This window comes from Erinaceus europaeus, chromosome 2, assembly GCF_950295315.1.
Source record: "Erinaceus europaeus chromosome 2, mEriEur2.1, whole genome shotgun sequence".
NCBI lineage: Eukaryota > Metazoa > Chordata > Mammalia > Eulipotyphla > Erinaceidae > Erinaceus > Erinaceus europaeus.
The window spans coordinates 175,170,632-175,187,685 of record NC_080163.1 but is presented as its reverse complement, the minus strand read 5'-3'; the positions used below and the strand labels follow the sequence as shown (position 1 = coordinate 175,187,685).

The 17,054-nt window shown below is 42.3% G+C and overlaps 1 non-coding gene across 1 annotated transcript; it reads left to right on the top strand.

The window, feature by feature from the left end:
• The first annotated feature begins 325 nt into the window (after nt 1-325).
• On the top strand, nt 326-432 carry LOC132537220 (U6 spliceosomal RNA). Its single transcript, XR_009548682.1, has one exon. It is a non-coding gene; the product is annotated as a U6 spliceosomal RNA (small nuclear RNA).
• The last annotated feature ends 16,622 nt before the right edge of the window (nt 433-17,054 follow it).

Sequence of the window (17,054 nt, the reverse complement as noted above, 5' to 3'; positions counted from 1 at the left end):
ACCTCTTTTTTATTTTTATTTATTTTTCCATTTTGTTGCCCTTGTTGCTTAACATTGTGTGGTGATTAATGTCGTTGTTGTTGGATAGGACAGAGAGAAATGGAGAGAAGAGGGGAAGACATAGAGGGGGAGAGAAAGACAGACACCTGCAGACCTGCTTCACCACCTGTGAAGGGACTCCCGGGCAGGTGGGGAGCCAGGGGCTAGAACCATGATCTTTCCTCTGGTCCATGAGCTTTGCGCCATGTGTGCTTAACCCGCTGTGCCACTGCCTGACTCCAACTGTCTCCATCTCTTAACACTTTTTAAATAAGATTATAATATAGTCCTAGCTTCCGTAGTACATATACTAAAATTGGCATGATACATAGAAGATTAGCATGGCCCCTGCTCAAGGATTACACACAGATTCATGAGGCATACCATATTTTTTCAAAACAAGGATTATAAAATATATGTACACACATATAAATAATTATAATCTTTTAAAGAGCCAGTTAATGCAACCTGGGAGGCGGTTCAGTGGCAAGAGATCTGGATTTGTATGTGTGGGATCCCAGGTCTGTCTGAACTCTGGTTCTACATATGCTGAAGCTCTTTTAAAAGATTTATTAATCAGTGAGGGAGAAAGGGAGGAGAGAGAGAGAGAGAGAGAGAGAGAGAGAGAGAGAGAGGAAAAACACTATAGCATCAGTCTGGAACATGTGATGCTGGAGGTAGAATTCAGGACCTGATGCTTGAGTCCAAAACTCCAACCACTCTGCCAGCCTCCAGGACTGCAGATTGGCATTTTTGAATAAAATCATGGTAATATTCTTCTCTTAACTGTACATATTTTAAATAATACAAAGTCTTTTAAAATTTTTTTCTCAAATATTGCACCTGGGGGTCAATCCCACCCAGAACCTTACACCTGCATGGGACAGCTGAGAGGCCTCCCTGCCAGTCTCCATTCTGTATCCTTTAAGAGAGGGAGACATGCAAAGCACTGCTCCTCTATGCAAGGAGTCCCGCCCATTGCCTGCCTGTGTTTTCACTTGCAGTGTGCAGGATCAGACCCCCAGCCACATGCTATGCTATGTTTTCTTTTTAAGAAACAGACAACCTGCACCTAGATTTAGGCGGGTAACTGGATTCAACAGTAGGCCAGGCCCATTTAAAATCCAAATTCAACAAATTTAGAACCAAGGCAAAGGAAAGAACAGTCACTATAATTTTTTAAGCCACTGGGTAGCTTCTTTGCATTGGTCTCTCTATATAAACATGTTATTTTCAACATCTCTCTATTGATGATTGAAGGGTCAAGCTGATTTAGTTCTCCTTGCGACAGACAATGTGTGTATGTAAATTTGGGTCACAATACCCTGCTGTATGTTGATCTTTGAAAGTAAATGAATGTGCTGGGGTGGGATTGGGAGGCAGAACTTGGAGAAAGAATCATCCTCATCCATAGGTGTTGCTACATTCAGCCTTCATATAGGAAACACCTCAAGATATCAGTATCAGAGCAACCATTTACAAGTATTTTTTCAAGATTTATTTTACTTTACTTGTTTATTGAATAAAGACAGAGAAACTGAGATTGTAGGGGGAGGTAGAGAGAAAGACACCAACAGCACTGCTTAACCGCCTGTGAAGCTTCCTTCTTTACAGGTGAGTCAACAGTTATTACATCTTAAGCTCGGTATCATTTCTTCCTTTCTTTCTCTCTTTTTCTTTTTAATTTCTTTATTGGGGAATTAATGTTTTACATTCCACATTAAATACAATAGTTTGTATTTGCATAACAATTCCCAGTTTTCCCATATAGCAATCTATGTATCATTTCTTTTCTTTCTTCCTTTTTTTTTGTTGTTATTGGATAGCGACAAAGAGAAATTGAGAGAGAAGGGGGAGATAGAGAGGAATAGAGACAGAGAGACACCTGCAGACCTGCTTTACTACCTGTGAAGTGACTCCACTGCAGGTGGGGAGCAGGGGGCTTGAACCAGGATCCTAAACGGTCCTTGCTCTTTGTGCCATGTGGGCTTAGCCCACTGTGCTACCTTCTGCCTCCCTTAGGTATCATTTCTAAAGCCTGTTAAATCTAAAATGTTCTTAACCTTTTGTAGTAATTTCCTGATTCATGTTTGCTTGTCTTAAATATCGTGGTTCTGTTTTAGTTTGCCTTGTGGGAACTCCCATCTGTCTTTGGTCGTGGTAATTTTCCAGGGCTTGTAGTTGAATGCCAGCAAGGACGCTCCCAGATAAAAAAACAAAGAAATCGCTCTGCATGTGCTTCGAGATAGGCTTTACCAGGAGATTATAGAGAGAGTCGTGTCGACAGCAAAATACCAGAAGAATGCAGGTAAATAAAAGAAATAATAAATAAAAATAAAAGAAATAAAATAAAAGAAAATAAATAAAAGAAAAAAAGAAAGGTGGGGGTCAGGTGGTAGTGCAGGAGGTTGAGTGCAGGTGATGCAAATCACAAGGATTGGTGCAAGGAACCTGGGTTGAGTTCCTGGCTCCCCACCTGCAGGTTGTCTCTTCATAAGTGGTGAATCAGGTTTGCAGATGTCTTATCTTTCTCCCACCCTCTATCTTCCCCTCCTCTCTCAATTTCTGTCTGTCCTATCCACAATGACATCAATAACAATAATAATAACCATAATAATGATAAAACAACAAGTGCAACAAAATGGAAAGGAAAAAAAAAGATTTATTAATGAGAAGGTGTGAGGGAAGAACCAGAGCATCACTGTGACCTATGGAATGCCAGAGATTAAACTCAGCACTTCATGCTTGAGAGTCTAATGTCTTATTCACTGCACCACCTCTCAGGACACTGCAGATAAGATTTATTTAGTAGAATCACTTAACAACTGTTCGAAGAGTCATTGTGCACATGCCTTACATATGGGAGTCCCTGGGCTTGATTCCTGGCACCACTGAACAGTAACACAGACACAGCAAGCCAAGTTCAGTGGATAGTAGATCTGTGCTTAGGTCTTTATCTCAAAATTGTAAGCATTGAACTGAGAGGTAGCTTATTGGTAAATTGCATACTGCACATGCATAAGGCCCCAAGATTGATCCCCAGCATACAGAAGTTCTGAGTGGTGCTCTATCCATAAAAATAAATAAATGAAGGGGTCCAGAGCTTGCTCTCCCAATACAGTGCACATCAGATCACCATGCTTGCAGACCTGGTGTTGAGCCCTAACACAACATGGGAGCACCAGGCATGATGGCAGGTACTGTGATGTTTCTCACATGCTCTTTCTCCCACTTTTTCTATTTCATTTTTAAAGTCAAATTTCTTTTATATATATTAATATATTTATTTATTATTGGACAGAGACAGAGAAATAGGGAGGGTAGGGGGAGATAGAACAGGAGAGAGACAGAGAAACACCTATAGCCTTGCTTTACCACTTGTGAAGCTTCCCCTACCCCCTGCAGCTGGGGACCAAGGTCTTGAACCTGGTTCCTTATGCACTGTAATTTGTGTGCTTAACCAGATGCACCACAGCTGGCCCCATGTATATTTTATTCATTAATTATTTCCTGGACAGAAATTGAGAGGGAAAAGAAGATGTAGAGGGGGAGACACAGAGAGACATCTGCAGCGCTGCCTTACCACTTGTGAAGCTTCTCCTCAGCTGGTTGGATCTTGGGCTTGAACCTTAGTCCTTGTGCATTGTTACATGTGCACTCCACTGCTTACACCACCTCCTGGACCCCATTTTTTCATTTTAAATTTAAAAGGAGAAAATAACTGTTGGCAACAGTAGAATTATGTAAGTATGAAACTCTGGTGTACTAAAATACATCAATATATACATCTTTTTTTAAAGGTCACTTTGTGAGGCACATGTTATATAGTGTGAGAGGACCAAGGTTCAAGCCCCTGATCCCCACTTGCAGGTGGAAGCTTCACAGGCAGTGAAACACTATCTTAATTTGTCTCACTTTCTTTTTCCACTCTATCTCCCCTTTCCATCTCTGTTTCTCTCTTACCAAGCAAAAAGAAAAAAAAAACTTTTAAAAAGGTTTCTTTATATTAAAAATGTTTTTTCATTATTCTTGACCAAGTAAAAATATCTCAGGACATAGAGAAAATATACTCCGCTGTGAATAAGAAATAACTTGAATGTTTAGGCTCTCTGTGTCTGTGCCAGAAGGGGTTTGCTAAGAAGTAGTGGTTTGGAAATCCAAATTCCTAGCTTCAAGTCTACCTACTGATGCTCCTTTGCAATCGGAGACCATCTCAGGCAAGGGATTAATATATCATTTGCACTCATTTACACTACTGCAGGCTAAAACAAGGGTAGGAAAGTGGAACGGCCAAAAGTAGGGAAAACTAAGATATCTAAATCAAAGTGACTTGTGACAGTTATTATAATGCTTACTGTTATGCAGCCCACTTTTCCTAAAATGCTACAAGGTTTACTGCAAATAACTCAAAAACATGGCTGTTTTGGCCTTCCAACCCCAAAATTCTCTTTCAACCCCATTCAGGTTTTACTTTTGTTTTTAAAGATTTATTTATTAGTGATAAAATTAGGGGAGAGGAAGAAGGAGAACCGCAGCATCACTCTGACACATCTGATGCCGGAGATCAATCTTGAGACCTCACACATAAGAACCCCAAAGCTTTATCTTCTGCACAACCTCCCAGACAGCGGCAGCCTTTATTTTTTATAATTTAAAATATTATGATACTTTGCTTCCTTAAGAGGCAAAAGATTTATACAATCTGAAGAGAACAAGAGTATACATACTTTGCTTATTTAAATGATACATACACTTTAGTAGAACTTATACATTTGAATAAAACTACATACATATGTAATTCAAAATCTAGGAAATAGAGAAAAATGAAGTGGGGGAAAAACCCTTTCCTGACCCTCGACCTTAGACTCTCTCAGTAGAAAATATTACAGTATGGTGTTTTTAAATGAATTAATTTATTTTCCCTTTTTAGTTGCCCTTGTTTAACATTGTTGTAGTTATTGATGTTGTTGTTGTTGGATAGGACAGAGAGAAATGGAGATAGCAGGGGAAGACAGAGGGGAGAGAGAAAGACAGATACCTGCAGACCTGCTTCACTGCTTGTGAAGTACCTTTCCTGCAGGTCCAGGGAGCTGGGGCCAGAACCAGGATCCTTCCGCTGGTCCTTGTACTTTGCAGTATGGTTTTGGCAGAGCTATTTATTTCTGAACCCACAGGGAGTTGTAATAAATTTTTGTAATAATATGTTTTATTTTAAAACTTGAGTTTTAAAGTATCTTAATTTCCATAAAAATTTCATAAAAATGACCTTTAAACCAATTTTCTCTTTAGACAGTTATGATACAAATCCTGAATAGAAATAGCTTGAGGAAGAAATTTGAGTTAACACATTAGTAAAATTGCTGGAGAACGGACTGATGAGGGTAAAATACAGTTTTTTAATTATTTTAATTTCATGAATTACAGAAGGGGGTTGAGAGGCTCAGAAGCAGCACTCTAGCATATGCATGTTTGGGATTGGACTCAGGACCTAAAATTTAGAAGCTCTAATTTCTTCCATGGTGCAACCTACCCATCTTCAGAGATAGTTTTGTTTTGTCCTAAAGATCTTATTTATTCATTAATGAGAGAGAGAGGAGTAGGGAGGATCAGCACGTTACTCTGGTATATGTGGCACTGGGGATTGAACTTGGGACCTCATGCCTGAGAATCCTGTACTTTATCCACTCTGCCTCTTCCTCCCAGACCACTGATAATTTGGCTTTGATTGGAATTGGAACTACTGAAGAAGCACTATTGGGGGCTGGGTGGTTGTGCAGCGAGCGGGTTAAGCGCACATGGAACAAAGCTCAAGGATAGGGGTCGGGATCCCAGTTTGAGCTCCCGACCCGCAGGGATGTCACTTCACAAGCAGTGAAGCAGGTCTGCAGGTGTCTGTATTTCTCTCCTACTCCTTGTCTCCCCCCCACCCTCAATTTCTCTGTCCTATCCAGCAACAATGATAAACAAAAAGAACAACAAAAGGCATGGTAGGGGGTGATGGCCTGCAGGAGCAGTGGATTTGTAGTGTAGGAAGAAAAAAAAAAAAAAGAAACACTCTTACTCCATAAGTAAACCTGAGATAACAAGAGTCTTAAACAATTAAATTCCTGCCACTCTTGCTCTTTGTCAATGTATGTGCCTGACCTTCAGAAGTAGAAATCCTTAGAAAAGAATTTGCGGGTGCCTTTTCCATTGTAGTAAAGATAGTAATTATGTTAAAATGTGAATTCCTTTCTATGTCTGCACAGGTTGGAACAAGAACCCAGTCAGAAAGAATTCAGACCTACAATTTCACCCAGAATAGTGTCACTGACCACAGGGTAGGATATGAAGTCCAAGATATTAAGGTAATATTACAGAATGTGCTTACTGTATCATTGATTTATTAAGGAATCAAATTTCGGGGCCTGGTGGTAGCACATCGGGTTAAGCACACATGGCGCAAAGCACAAGGACCAGTGTAAGGTTCCTGGTTGGAGCACCTGGATCCCCACCTGCAGGGGGTTGCTTCATAGGCGGTGAAGCAGGTCTGCAGGTGTCTATCCTTCTCTCCCTCTCTCTGTCTTCCCCTACTCTGTCCATTTCTCTCTGTCCTATATAACAAAGCCGACATCAATTGCGACAACAATAATAACTAGAACAACAATCAAAAACAAGGGCAAGAAAAGGGAAAATAAATAAGTATAAAAATTTAATTGGCTAGCGATAATTTAGCAGGACCATTTAGACACATTGTTTTGTTAGACTTACTTTTCTTTCTTTCTATTTGATTTTATAGGAAAGAGAAATTGAGAAAGATGGAGAGAAAAAGGAAGAAAGACCTGGTTCACTGCTTGGGAAGTGTCCCTCTTGTAGGTGTAGAGCAGGGCTTTGAACCCAGAACCTTGCACATGGTTATATATGTGCATAACCTGGTGCACCACAGCCCAGTCCCCAAAATTTACTTATTTGTTAATATGAGGAAGAGAGAGAACTGGAGCATCGTTCTGTATATGCAGTGCTGGGGATTGAATTTAGGACTTCATTCTCAAGAGTCTAGCACTTATTCCACTGCACCGTATCCCAGTTTTCTTGTTCACATTGTTCTAATTATTCCTATGCCCTCAATAGTAACTGGTATTGTAGAATAGTGTTGGGTTTAAGGACCAGATGCCAGGAGCCTGAGCTCTATAATGAAGATTGGCAGGCACATGGTGTACTACTTACAAGATTCTGCCCTGTATAAGCGCATGTCGTGCAAAGCTCAAGGACTGAGTGAAGATCCTGGTTCTAGACCCCAGCTCCCCACCTGCACGGGGTCACTTCACAGGCGGTGCAGCAGGTCTGCAGGTATCTATCTTTCTCTCCCTGTCTCTGTCTTCCCCTCCTCTCTCCATTTCTCTCTTTCCTAGCCAACAGCAATGGCAGCACTAACAACAATGGCACCAAAAGGGAAAAATAGCCTTCAGGAGCAGTGGATTCATAATGTAGGCACTGAACCCAGCTATAACCCTGGAGACAAAAAAAAAAAAAAAAAAGAGTCTGCCCTGTATGTGTTCTGCACTGGCAGCTCTTTTCCTTATATATTGGCTGTGTATACATGTAGCTATGTCAAGTATAAACATCTTAAGGGCATACACAGTAGAATGGTCTCTCTCCTCATCTTAACTGTTCTATATCAGACTTGTTATCTCCATTTTAGTGACTATATCAGATTCTCTGTTTACTTTTCAAATTCTGACCTTATGCCAAGGATGTAGGCATAATTCAGGGGTATCAAATAAGACAGGCTTATTTTTAACCTAAAGGGCCCTGTTGACCACTGTCTGAGTTTACCCTGATGTGTCCAAAACACTGTGAACGCTGGAAACAGAACTACAAAGATGACAAAGAATTTGTATCATAACTAGTTTTAATACATAGCTGCCAGTATGAGAGAAATGGGTCACATAAGTGATGAGACATTATAGTTTCAGAGTCCCCAACAAGCTGGCTCTTCCTAGAGACAGCTGCATTCTTATGAAGAATATTGTTTGCATTATCTCCTGTTGCCCACCGGCTGGAGGTCCCCACCTGTGTATGGTGACAGTGGCTCCTATGCTGAGTGCCCAGAGCCTGTCCTGCATGAGCTTCTCTGTAGGTGCATTGTTCTCTCATTTGAGCAGGGCCTTTAGGACCTGGGAGGAGGCCTTCCCCACCCCAGGGTGTGTCCAGTATCCTGGCAACCCTGGGAGCAGATGCACTGCCAGGCCTGTCAATCCATACCTGTACTGGGGACTCCAATGCACAGGGACTATTGGGAGGGGATGAAAGGGACTCTGAGCACAGCCTGGGCTGAAGTGGCCTTGACTCAGCTAGAATGTGGCTCTAACCTCACTCCACCCTGACTTACTTCCCACATACTGACTGGATGTTGATGGTCAGAGCTAAATTTTTTTTTGTAATTCTCCAGCTTCCTATTCCCCCATGCTTACATGTTATGTTTCTAATATGCCTACTAAAGAAAAAAAATGATTTGATAAGATTTTGCATCAGAGGAAGGGCAAAAAGCTGTCTTAGTGCACTTCATTGCTTTTTTATGACAAAGCTTCAAGCCCAGACCCTCCACGATGAAAAAAGCTTTGGCTCTCTCTCTCTCTCTCCCTGTCTATTTGTCTGTTTGCCCCTCTGTTTTTTGTCTCTATCTTAAGAAGAAAGATTTTGCACCAAGAATGAAAATTGCATAAAATACCTTTTAGCAGGATGAGTCTTACTTTATGAACACCTAGTTTACGGTTGTTTTATTGTTGTTGTTGTTGTCAATAATATAATAATTTGTACATCTGGGGAACAATATAGTTGCTGGGTCTTTCTGTTTGTTTTGTCATCACAGTGTAATTTGTTTTAGGTGAAATGATTTATTAAAATAATGAAAGTAGAAAACAGGCATTGCACAATGTAAAGGCATCAATACCCCTGTCCCAAACTCACCTGTTCCCAGTGTCTTTTTATCCCATTTTCCATGTTTTCAGCTACATGTTCTCAGGGAAAAAAACAAAACTCAGACCTGCTCCTCTGCACCTCTAACCACGCTTGATGGTGTTAGCCAGAGAGGTGAAATCTCCTATCTATTTTTTTTTCACAAAGAAGTGCTGTCTTGAAAAAAATGTTTTGAGAGAGAGGCTGGGTGGTGGCGCACCTAGTTGAGAGCACATGTTACAATGCTAAAGGACACAGGTTCAAGCCCCTGGTCCCCACCTGTAGGGGGAAAGCTTCATGAGTGGTGAAGCTGTGCTGAAGGTGTCTCCCTCCCTATCACCCCCTTCTCTCTCAATTTTGGCTGTCTCTATCCCATAAATAAATATATAAAGATAATAAAATATTTTTAAATATGTATATTGAATGGGCTGGCGGTGTACCTGGTTAAGCACACATAGTACTGAGAACAAGGACCAATACAAGGTTCAAGTTTCAAACCCCACTCCCTACCTTCAGGGGGGTCACTTCACAAAAGTCTAAGTAGGTCTGCTAGTGTGTCCATCATTCTCCATCCCTCTCACCTCTTAATTTCTGTATTATCCAATAAAATGAAAAAATAGGCCACCAGGAAAAGTGGATTCTTATTGAGCCCCAGCAATAAATAACCCTGGAGGCAAAAAAAAAGGAAAAGGAAAAATCTGTTGATTGATTTATTCATTTACTTCACTAATCATATCTTTCTCTCCCCCCTCTGTATACCCCTCCTCTCAATTTCTCTCTGTCCTGTCCAACAAGAATGACAGAAATAAAAATCAATAATAACTACAACAAAGATACACAACAAGGGCAACAAAAGGAAAAAGTACCCTCCAGGAGCAGTGGATTTGTAGCATAGGCACTGAGCCGAAGCAATTACCCTGACAGGGGGAATTAAGTAAAAATGAAAAAAGAGAGAGAGGGACTTCTAAACCTACTTCACCACTCATTAAACATCCTTCCTGCTGGTGGGAAGCAGGGACTCAAACCCAGGTCCCTGTGTATGATAAGAGCAGTCTCAGCTGTGTGCATCACCAGCCATGCCCCATTCTAATATGGTTACCTAGTTGTTTGTGTTTAGGTTGCTTCCATATTTTGATTTACCAACTATGTAGCTATATAAACATAGCTGTGCATATGTCTTGGCATACAATTAAATATTAGAAATTAAAGTACAGATATATGTTTTTAACAGACTATTATTATTGGAAAGGGCGAGAGAAATGTAGAATGGAGGGGGAGGTGGAGAAGGCGAGAGACAGAGAGGCACCAGCAGCCATGCTTCACCAATCTCGAAGCTTTTTCCACCTCAGTTGGAGATCAGAGGCCTCAACCTGGGTCACTGTGCACTGGAACATGTGGGCTCAACCAGATGTGTCACTGCCTGGACCCTAAAATATATATATATATATATATATATATATATATATATATATATATATTTTATAATTTTTAAAAGTTTTTTATTAATATTTATTCATTCCCTTTTGTTGCCCTTGTGGTTTTATTGCTGTAGTTATTACTGTTGTAGTCCTTGTTGGAAAGAACAGAGAGAAATGGAGAGAGGAGGGGAAGACAGAGGGGGGAGAGAAGATAGACACCTGCATACCTGCTTCGCAGCCTGTGAAGCAAACCCCCTGCAGGTGGGGAGCCTGGGGCTCAAACCAGGATCCTGATGCCTGTCCTTGTGCTTTGCGTCATGTGCACTTAACCCGATGCACTAACACCCGACTCTTAATTTTTTATATTTTTAATGAGAGAAATGCAAAAAGAGAAAGATCAGAGCACTGCTCAGCTCCGGGTTATGGTGGAGGTGAAAATTGATCCTGGAACTTCAGAGCCTCAGGCATGGAAGCCTTTGACATATAAAACCATTATGCTGGCTCCCCAGCAGGGACAGTGGAAGATAAGGAAGTTAGATTAGTGACATGCCTGGAGACCATCTGAGTATTCAAGACTATGGGAAGTTCTTAAAAATTGAGAAAAGTGGGCAGTTTGTGTGTCACCCAGTAGAGCACTTAAGTTGCCATGTTGGTGACTGGGTTCCAGCTCCAGTCCCCACTCGCTAGGTGGGGATGGGGGAAAGTTTTAGAAATAGTAGAACAGTTCCGCATCTCGGTTCTTCATCTTTGTCTCTACATACATTCAAAATGAATAAATAAAATAAAGACAGTTGATGATGATCTTAGAGTCCTGTAGCCAATAATAAAAATAACATAAATGATATATTTATTATATATGAATAAAATAAATCAAATTAAATGAAGACAGCTGATAATGATGATAGAGTCCTATAGCTAATGAGCAGAAGCCATAGCATTAGCAACAACAATGAAACATCAAGAATAAAATGACACATGGGCCTTTAGAGTTTTTCAAATATTATGAATAGGGTACAGAAAAAGTACAGGTAGTCAATAAATACATAAAAATATTACACTTGTTATTAGGGAGATGCAAAAGAAACTATAATGTTGATTGTATTTATAATTAGCTTTTAAAAAGTGGGTCACTATTGAAAAATATAAAAGAAAACTCCCGTGCTCAGTGATTTGGAACTGACTGAAATAATTGTTCCATCTTTTCTTTAAAAAAGATTTTTATGGTGCATTTAAAAAAATTTATTTATATATTTATTTCCCTTTTGTTGCTCTTACTGCTTTTATTGTTGTTGTAATTATTGTTGTCATCATTATTAGATAGCATAGAGAGAAAAGGAGAGATGAGGGGAAGACAGAGAGGGGGAGAGAAAGATAGACACCTGAAGACTTGCTTCACCACCTGTGAAATGACTCCCCTGCAGGTGGGTAGCTGGGGTCTAGAAACGGGATCCTTACGCCAGTCCTTGCATTTCATGCCACATGCCCATTACCCGTTGCGCTACTGCCCAACTCGTTGTATCTATCTTTTTTTATTGCCTTTCAGAGAGTGAAAACTTTTTAAAATTTATTTATTCCCATTATTGCCCTTGTTTAATTGTTTTAGTTATTATTGCTGTTGCTCTTGTCGAATAGGATAGAGAAAAATGGAGAGACAAGGGGAAGACAGAGACGGAAAGGGAAAGATAGACACCTGCAGACCTGCTTCACCACTTGTGAATCAACTCCCCTGCAGGTAGGGAGCTGGCAGCTCTAACCGGGATCCTTACCCCGGTCCTCCTGCTTTGTGCCACCTGTGCTTTACCAGCTGTGCTACTGCCCAACTCCTGATCTTAAACTTTTATAATTTTCAGGTGTAGTAGTAGTGTACACAGGTTTTCATTTTTTTAATTTTGACAAAAGCATACCCTGATATTTTAGAAAGTTTGTGCTTTTAATTTTGGAAAATGTGAACTTGCTTGTTTAAAAATGTCACTTCTCTTTGAAAGGACATTGGGTGTTATATTTTTCTTTTTTTCTTTTTTTAATTTTTAATTTTATTTTATATTTATTTATTCATTCCCTTTTGTTGCCCTTGTTGTTTTATTGTTGTAGTTATTGATGTCATAGTTGTTGGATAGGACAGAGAGAAATGGAGAGAGGAGGGGAAGACAGAGAGGGGGAGAGAAAGATAGACACCTGCAGACCTGCTTCACCGCCTGTGAAGCGACTCCCCTGCAGGTGGGGAGCCAGGGCTCGAACCGGGATCCTTATGCCAGTCCTTGTGCTTTGTGCCACCTGCACTTAACCCGCTGAGCTACAGCCCGAATCCCGGGTGTTATATTTTCTAAAGTTCTTAGTGTAGTACTAAGTTTTCCAAAAAAGAGAAAGGGCAGTCAGGTTGAACAGTGACCTTCATTTCCCCAGGAAGCCAGTTTTGACCTGTGACCTTCTGACCTGCATGTGGTGCAAAGAGGCCAGTGTCAGCATAATGAGTGGCTGTTCCATGACCATTTGTTCCCACACTTGGCTACTGTCTGGGAAGTGCTGGGCTAAGGAGTAAAAGGCTAGTAGCTGAGGGCCTATGGCAGTAGAGGTGTCACCTTGAACTTTGCAGTGAAATGTGCTGATCACAGTAACAGCCATCCAGAAGTCTGAAGTGCGCCATCTTTAGTCTCTGCTACTGTCTCCTCCTGGGCTGACTGCAGACTCAGCCATGTCCTTGCTCTGGCCCATGGAACATGGACAAATGGGAAGCAGGCAGAGACCTCAGTGGCTGTCTGGCTGTGGTATGGTAGCCCTTCTCCCAGCACTGAAGAATCTAGGTGCCACCCTGTGGAAGCTTGGGGAACAGGCAACACACAGAAAATAGATCCAGTTGATCTGTTAGCTGTCTGCAAACACAATGGGACCTCAGCTAATGCAGAGCTGCCCAGAGGAGTCCACCAAGGTTTCGTATGAGCCCTGTGCAAAGAGAGTGGTTGTATAAGGCACAGAGTCAGGAAGTGATATTTATTATGGCAGTACAAATAAGAAGAAAATACAGCAAAAGACTCTAGAACTACATACATACAGTGAAAGGAATAAGAGAGAGATTTCTGTGAAAAGACCTTCAAAGCAGGATGTAAGAAGGGATCAAGGAAGATGCCTCAAATGAAATGAGCTGGATGTAGAAAGTTGACATTTTTTTTACTGTGACCACACTAGATAAAAAGTTTAAAAGAACTGCGTTAGTTAGAGGGCTTCATGTCTTCCACCAGGAAGTTTTCACATAGATGGCAGGACTGAGAACTAACTCAAAATCCTGTAAAGGATTAAGAGAATAATTGTTCTCAATTGGATATTATAAAGTAACAGGGAAAAGAAAGGGTCAGTTCTAGAAAGGGGAAGCTGTCTGTTGGCATTCCAGCAGACACCCAGGTGGCCTCACTGACTGCAGATTTGCCAGGGGAGCCCCCAGCACGGTGCTGAGAGGAGCCCTAGCCCTTCAACTGAGCAGGGTGTTGCTAGGGGGCTCTCTGGATCCTGCTCAGAGAGGCATGAGTTGGTCCATCACTGCTCCTTTTTGTAGGTTTCACTCTCCTGGCTTGGAATTAGGAGGTTGTCTTCTTGTCATGGCTGAAATGAAAAACAGAGAGCTGTCTTAGTCAAAACATATTCTCATATACTAACTTCCTCTTGATTCCTGAAGAAATAAGTCAAAGGGAGAATGTCTCCTTGGAGATAAATACATGAAAGGGCTAAGTGGTGCCCACCTGGTGAGCACACATGCCACAGTGAGCAAGGACCTGGGTTCTTGCCCCTGTCCCCACCTGCAGGGGGGGAAGCTTCAGAAGCTGGAAAGCAACGCTGTAGGTGTCTCTCCTTCTCTCCCCATATGTCTCTCCCTCCCACCTTAATTACTGTCTCTAGCCATTAGGTAAATTGAATTAATATCAAAAGTTAAATATATTAAATCCTAGTCAGCATGTAGTAGAAACCTTTCCTCTCTATACAGCAAAATTCTGCAGCCTCCTCTCAAACTGTGCTGCCACCAAGAAAATGAGTAAAGTCCTGCCATTGTTGGGATGTGATTCTCTTGCCCTGTTTTAATCAGCCAGAACACCTTGTGTCTCACACAGACTGGTTGCTCACATTAATCTCACATGGCCTAGGCTCATCCACACTCATGGTGTAGATGAGGTGTGTCCAGGAGCCTGGTCACCTTTGTACCACTGGCATCAGTCAGGAAGGAGGCACATACCTCTAGCAGGAACAGGGGACCAGGATGGAGGGCCTCACTCCTCCGTGTCTTCCTTGTTACTCTCTGTGTGGTTGCTGGTGCACAGCACGGCCATGATGCAGGAGAACTTAGTGCTGGTGGCCTTCTCCTTCTGGTGGAGCAGAGTGGCACAGTCCATGATGTCCTCCACTGCCAGGTTCACAGGGATGATGGGGTGGCTCAGGGCATAGTTGTAGAGTGACAGCTTATGGGTGGCCCTGTCCCCACAACCCATCAGGTATTTAATTCTGAGCTCAGAGGAAGTGAGGTCCAGCAAAGGTGGCCATGAGGGGCTCCCGTGCAGATGATTGAACACGGAGCTCTGCCTGATGCTTTCCACATCATGGAGGTTGCTGACAGTGTCATCCCTCTGGTCCACAGCCACCAAGATGCTCTTGTGGTGGCCTCTGTCTACAGAGCTGCCCAAGGTAAAAGTAGAGTCACCCCCAGTCTGGAGACCTGTGAACATAGCAGTGGGATTAGCAGTGGACAAAGGAGGGGCCATAGGGAGCAGAGCACATGCAGTGAGAGGATGAAGGACATGGAGAATCAAGGGGTTGAACTTCCATTTCTAACTGAAATCTTTGTAGAGGGACAGTCGGAGAAAACAAACCCAGTTATAAGTGTAGGAGATGATTCCTGCATATCAGCAGGAAAATCTTTGAGGATTTGAGAAAGGAGACCTGGACTCCCTACTTTTGATTGAATTTGAAGGTGTATATAACTGGCCATGGCTTTTTATTGGAGAACTTAAGAGGTTTCTAGAAACTTGGAAGTAGAAGTTATCATGCTGGGTCACTATTAGTTCTGGTGTATATTCTGATCCCATTTCTCCAGTGAGGCTGGTTTTCAGTGTCATGAGCTTGTTTTCAGGAGGGGACAAATGGTTACAGAGGTGGCACTGGCAGCAAAGTGTTCAATTTCCCTCTCCTCTGCTGGCCCTGTCCTGGGGTCTGGGCTTGAGGAGGAACTAACCTGGGGTGTCCTCAAATAGCTGCTCCAAAAGGAAGGACTCCTGGTGGCTGGAAGCCAAGCCAGAGATTTCCTGTTCCTGAGACTGGTCCTGAGTCACTGGCAGTGGATCCATTCCATTTTCATGGTGATATTCACCTTAATATGGAGAGAAATCCAAGCATAGGTTCAGGCTGAAGTGGTCATGATGAGCCCATCGTGACCACGGGATGTAGCCAGAGCATGACAATGGAGCTATGTCTTCCTTGGAGATGTGCATGGTTTTCTGTGGGGCTACTGGGTCCCTGCCAATCCTGCCCCCACCCCCTCCTTTGGATTGATTTTCAATGTCATGAGCTTGTTTCAGAAGGAGATATGACCTGGCACCTAGCATATACAGGCACCCAGCTGGTCTCCACATGCAAGGCTGCGGGAATCATCTCCTTCTAGTGGAAGCCCCTCAGTGGCTGGCATTTGGCCCACTTCATGTTCATGCAGATGTTTGCCACCTACATGTAGAGAAATCTGAATCTAGGTCCAGGCTGACCATAAAGAGACTCACCTCACTGTAGAAGATGACACATGGGCCTTCTCCTGGACCTTCTGTGCAAAGAAGGCTGTGTCTCTGTGTCTCTGTGTCCATGAATTTGACAGGAGACCCTGCCCTAGCATGTGCCCAAGAAAAGAGTTGACAAAGTAAAGAGGAAGATGCTCTTATACATTCCTGTGCCTGGAATGCAATGAATTCCCCATGAGAAAGAGCTCTACAGAGCAACCCTGTCTGCCACAGAGAAGTAGAGAAGGACTATCATCAGAGTCTGTTACAGAGCAGTGAGTTGGTCAGTGTCGGTAGAATGCACGGAGGCCTATTGCCTGCACTTTTCCCTGTCAGAAGGTATTGAAGCTAAGCTGGAAACCATTTTCCCTGAGCCTTTGCAGTTAATGTCTCACTCCAGTCAGCCTCTTCTTAGATTGCCCTGACACTCACCTGCAGGTGGCTCTGTGGTTTCTTCCATCTTGGAACTCACAGACCCCTGATCAGGTTCCTCAGACTCCTAGGAGAGAAAGAAGTCAGGGTCACAACAAGCCTTTGGAGTGAGCAGTGGAAGAACACATTTCCCAGCAGCTCTGTTCCCCCACAGAGAGAGAGCGGGGGGAGCACCCTTTGTCCAGTATCAAAGCTACTTGACTCCTTGGGGGTGACTGTGGTTTAGAATCGCCACTGTAGATTTTAGTGAATCCTTGGATTTTCAGTGCATGTTTAGAAGTGTGTTGACAAGGGTATTTGACTTTTTTCCTGCTTTCTCTCTAGTCTCAGGTTACATACATAGGTAACTCCTGGTTGAGTAAGTAATTTGTTATTTAAAATGTCAACTATCTGATCAAATGCATTTAAAAAAATATACCCCCCCACTAGAGGAGAAGCATTGCCTCATGTATGAAGAAGCAGGAAAATGGCATCAATGCTACAG